A 6,000-nucleotide genomic window follows, 5' to 3' on the forward strand; every position below is an offset into this window, starting at 1 on the left:
AATAATATAGCGTGGGTCTGATAAGTTGAGCTTTGAACTTAGCAATGTTTGCCTCTTTTTTTGGGTCGTTCAGTGAAAATGGGACGTGCTATTGGCACGGATTTGAGTTCGAATACTTTGAAAAAGTATTGCAAACTAACCCAACTCATATCAGAGCTCACACCGTTCCCTATTACCCCAAAAATAAGTTAACCTTGTCAAAGTCATAGCTCCCCTTCTCAAACTGCCCTGCACCAACTCCATTGCTGTACGCCACGTGGCTTTACTTTGGCTTTACTAGCAACGCAGACATTACCCATTACAAATAACCCAACTAAACTCAGGGCCATGCCAACTTCCCCTACTACCCACAAAAAGAGGTAAACATTATCAAAGTCATAACTCAACTTATCAAAGTCAGAATAAACAAAGAAAAAAAATTATGCTTACCAGGAAAAGAAAACAAAGATATAGTATGCAGGTTTGAACTAGCTTCATGTATCTCAGTGGCAGTAGTTCCATGATTTTCCAGTTTTCAAAGACTAAAAATATCAAGAAGTACTTAAGTGACCTTTATACAGTTTATTGACTCACATTTTAGTACACAAATAAATCAAGAGATGATACTACCAGAATGATGGTACAGAATTAAGTGCCGCCGTTTACTGCTATTCAAGTCGCATGACAAGTCGTCATACTATTAATGAGTGTGTCAAGAGTTTCTGAAACGTAAAAAATAAGCTTCTTCTAAAATTGCGGATCTTAACTTTTGGAGGATTCGAGAAAGGAGTGTTGCTGTGCAACAGCTCTTCCTAGACTATCCTCAATTAAACAAACCAGTTCATTCGGTGCAAGGGCGTAAGGGGCTGAGGGGGCCCGGGCCCCCTCCAAATTCTGGGAAAACATTAAATAAAGATAGTTATTTTTGGCTTAGTTGCTCACAAATAATTTCCTAACTTTTAGCTACAAAAAAAAGAATAAATAAATATGACGATGATAATAACAATTATAATACGTTAGATCAGATATTTCCGAACTGGGTGCCGCAGGAGGAGGTGAGGGGTGCAGTGAAGTGACCATGGTAAGAATAATATGTATTTAAAACTAGAATAGGATGCTGTAAGAAAATTCGAATTCTTCAAAGTGTGCCGCGAATCGTTAAAGTTTGGGAACCCTGCGTCAGAAGGCACCAGGCAATGGTGTTCAGAAGGGGTCAAGGAATCCCTAGCCGTTACTCAAGGAAAGAACGTGTCATGTGAAAGCGAAGTTATTTTAATAAAAAGAAAAGCAAATAATGTTGGGAAAACAATCTCAATTCTTTCAAAAAGAAATCTTTAAATCAAAATTTTTTTAACAGATGACTGCCCATGCCACAGGTTATTGCTCAGCAAATTAAGTTTCCCTCTCTTTCTTTCACCCCCCCCCATCCTCTTTTTGTTTCTTCCTAGTCAGACTAAAAAGAAGGGTCATCAAAATGTTTCTCTCCTTAACTTGTCCTCTGCAAGAAATTTAAAATAAGTTTTAGTTGTTCAGTTAGAGTAATAATGGAAATTGATGTCCTAAAACCACATTTACTACCCCCCCCCTGAATTTTTTTTCCCCGTAGCATCATCAGAAACCTTCTAAAATTGCGTTCTTAGGACTAGAATTCCAAAAAGTTTCCGGGGGTGAACCCCCAAAAGCCCCTTTTCCCCCACAGAGGCTAGAATTTTTAAGAGTACTCTCCTAAAACTATTTTTTTTATTTTCACCACTGGGTGACGATATGAAGTCCTAGCCCCATCTCAAAAAAAAAAAAAAAAGTGATCATCAGGCCACTGATGCCCACTCCCCCAAAATAGAAAAAAAAAAAAGAAGTGGAGGGGAAGGATATATGGGCTAATATCTTGGCTATATGGGTCCCCTCCAAAATAAAAACATATATACTCCACTGATTCGGTGAATGAGTTTTTCAAATGAAAAACATAGTATTTGAGACTTTAATTTTGAATGTCCATTCACAAAAGGGCACTAAAGTGCAGTGGCGGATCACCGAATAGGCGCATGAGGCGCTAGCTGGGGCCTCCAGCAAAGCAAGGGGCCTCGGAGGCGCGTCACTTCCTCAAAGATGGAAAGTCAAAATTTTGAGTGGAAAATGCTCAAAAGTCCTGTAAATTGACAGTTTGTCATGGATTTTAGGCGGGGGCTGGTTGCTCCCAATAGAGCCCCCTGCGTCTAAAGGGCCCCCAGGCTTCAGTTGTCTTCGTTTGGATTTTTCTGGAAGAAAAAACTTTTTTTTTTTTTTTTTTTTTTTTTTTTTTTGTGGATATGCCTTGGAAAATCATAATTTTGAGTGGAAAATGCCCGAAACTCCTGGAAATTGAGAGTTAGTCATGGATTTTAGGTGCGGGCTGATTGCTCCCAATAATTCCCCCTGCATCTAAAAGGGCCCCAGGCTTCTGGTGGATTTGTTTGAATTTTTCCAGAAGAGAAATTTTGGACATTTTTTTTTTTTGTATGTGTATAATGTTTAAAGTTTCAAAATATATATTTGTTTCTTTCCTCCAGAAAACTTCATCTAGCATATTTCGCACTCTACCGTAACTCAGCACTTTTTCCGAGATCGGAGAATTCCCCTTCTTTCTTCAAGGTCGAATTTTGTCCCTGAGATAGTGGGGTGTTAGATAAGAAGTAACAAAAGGAAAGGCATTTTTATGGCACTAAGACAGGGGGGTTGGGTTGACCTTGGAAAATCGCCGCGAGAACTGTTCTGTCCGGTACATTTCTATCCAATTCAGTAGTTCAGTCAGTGAGTGTTGTCTTGTAACAGTGTTCAGAATCTTGCTAGTTTGATGAAAGAAAAAAGCATTTACAAAAATAAAACAGCCCTGGGATTTAGGTGAGCAATCACACTTTTTTTCTCTCCAATGCGTTTTCCTTTTTGGTCATAAGTTTAAAAACGAAATTGTTTCAAAAGAGTCGGGAAAAGTTCTTTTTGAGGCAATGCTCCTACGCAACATTCTTTTTACGATGCTGAATTTTTCCTGCTGCCGAGCAGGGCTGCGGAGTCGGAAGGAAAATGGTTGACTCCGACTCCAAGAATTTGAAACATCCGACTCCGACTGCGGCTTTTTTATTTTTTTAAATTTTTTTTTTTCAAATCCCCCCTTATGGGAAGGGGGGAAAACTCCTAAATAAAGATTCAAATATTAATTCCTTTTTATGAAATTTTCGCGTTGTATTTTATTGTAAACCTAAGATGCATACAACGTTAGAAATTCAATATGAAAATCAAATTATCCGGTAGGTGCGATTTCTAAAGTAAGATTACTAAAAAGTCCCATTTTTTAAAAAAATGAAAAAGATTAATTTGCTCCCCTTTAATGTTTAGGGGGCTTAGATGCTGATCAAATCATGTGCTTTCAATTTTTGAAAGCACTGAGAAGAGTGAGAGAAAGAGTTTTGAAAGAAAAAAAAACTTTTTCGCTAAGTCAAAAACTTTTCTTGAGAGGTGGCACCCCTCCTCCCGGGTGGCACTCATCTGGTGGGTGACACCTCAACTTAATTTCAGAGTTTATAAAAATTGAGATTCTTTAATTCTGAAAAAAATTCCCCAATAATAAATCTTAAATTTCATCTTAAAAATTTCAACAAAAATATTGCACTATATTGCGGAGAGAGATCGTGTACATGTACGTCTGGAGCAAATTTTACACAAAATGCGGCGGTATACAGCTTTGTACGAATAGCTTTAACTATACCTACATTTCTTGGTTCAATTTTTAATTTTAATTTTTTAATTGACGGCTTCAGAATTAACCTTAATATGAAGATTTTAGGATTAATTATAATTACTGAGTGTTTTAAGCAATAAATCATATAGGGTCTGGTGGGGTAAAGTGGTCATAAAATCGGAGGTTTTCAACTTTGGTGGATAATAAATACAACAAATAATTTAAACACCTCAACTTTTTTTGCTGTTATTTTACATTGCATTATTAGAAAACACAGTACACTGAAGTTTAGAAAAAAAAATATTGATTTAATTAGTTTTATAACACTGTCTTTTCCCTTTGTATTTATGACCACTTTACCCCATGGGATGGGGGAAAGTGGTCATAGCAAGGGGTAAAGTGGTCATAGTTAAAAATAAATACAAAACCGTATTAAATAACCCTAATATTTGTATATTTCAGTTATTTTTATGGTAACAAGTATATGCACTAATATATGCGTGTATTCACGAGTATATACGTGTCGTGTAAACATGAGTAATCACGTTCATATATGAGTAGATACCGTGCATATCTGAGTATATACGTGTATAGTAGACGTATATACGCATATATGTACAAGTGTACATGTGGGTATATAACATAACTGTACATAAATGTATATACGGGTATACACGAGTTAATTCGTGGATTCATCCAGTGCGTGTTTGCACGTGTCTACTCACGTATATACACGTATATATGGAAGCACGAGTATATACGTATGTATACGTGTAAGCACAATTATATACCTGAAAAAACGTATATACGTACATTTATGTGTCCGTACATACTCGTCAACCAGTACATATATGTATTCACGAGTATATACGCTTACATACATGTATGCCTACGGAGTGAATCCAAGCTCTTGAGCAAAAATCTAAGGGGTGTGAGAAGTGAGGATAAAAAGCAAAGAATAATAAGGAGTTTATGGTCGTTGACGCGCTACATGCACACAAAGCCAGAAACTGATGGATGCAAAACAGGTCACAAATTTTTTACACAAAGATGATTTTACTCAAAATTTAGTTTTTAAGAATATTTAGAGCACTTTTTAAAAGTTACGGCCCGTAGTAGTTCTAATACACGCATCGCAACAAAAGCGCAGCGACGGATGAAAGTTTTTCAAAAGTCTCGTTATTAAAACAGAGAGTGCTTTGTGATTGCGACGCATGCATTACAGCTGCAGGCCGCAAATTTCTTCAACCGCTTTAAAACCTTCTTACAACCTAAAATGTTGTGCAAAATTGTCTTAGTGTAACAAATTTGTGACCTGTTTCGCATCCATCAGTCTTTGGCTTTGCGTGCATGTAGCGCGTCAGCATTGTGTTTGTGACCATATGTTCCTTGGGATTCTTGCTTCTTATCCTCCCCTCTAACACCTGGTAAAAATTTTCCCAAGAGTTTAAACTCTGTTGTAAGTTTAAACAAGAGTTAAACTTACTTGTATGTCATATGCTTGTATGTAAGTATCTACTCGAGTACGTACGTGTACATACGTGTCTACCTGAGTATATAAGTGTTCGTATACATACGAGTAAAAGCAAGTATATACTTGCATAGTCGAATGTAAGTCTGCATAGATAAAAAATACCCATATCGCAGATACCCATATACGTATTTATTGGTGCATTAATGTGAATACGTTTGTATACGTGCCTACACGAGTATATGCGTATGCATACGTATATACTCGTATATTTAACCCCATTTACGGAAAAAACAATACATATTAAGTGAAATTAATATTTAATTTATACATAACTCTTAAGTGACATTAGAAGAACAATCTTCGTTAAGCCTAATATTATGACCACTTTACCCCATCTTACTGAAATTGTTCTAAAAAATGATCTAAAATATATTCAGCTAACTGCTAATGAGTAAGCGATCTTAAGACATGTAGGAAGCTTCCTGTGCCGTCAATCTGTTCATAATTCTAACAGACAAAATTTCCCAAAGAAGTTAAAAGAGGTGTTTAGATTTTTAAAATTTTCATATTTACACAAAATATTTTGTTTACCAAATAAAATTTTTCCAGGTTTGGAAATTTTGTATTAAAAATGTAGTTTCTAACTCCCCGAATCTAAAATAAAATTTTCACATTCATTCGAACATTTATTTCCAAGCTATAGTCACTTATTTGACGTATGACCACTTTACCCCATTGACCACTTTCCCCCACCAGACCCTACTAATTTTATTTTGTACTTTTCAGTGTTAACCAAGCTTTCTTAGATAAAATTTTTAGAATTAAAAAAAAAACA

The sequence above is a fragment of the Uloborus diversus genome, chromosome 10, assembly GCF_026930045.1.
Source record: "Uloborus diversus isolate 005 chromosome 10, Udiv.v.3.1, whole genome shotgun sequence".
Classification (NCBI taxonomy): Eukaryota; Metazoa; Arthropoda; class Arachnida; order Araneae; family Uloboridae; genus Uloborus; species Uloborus diversus.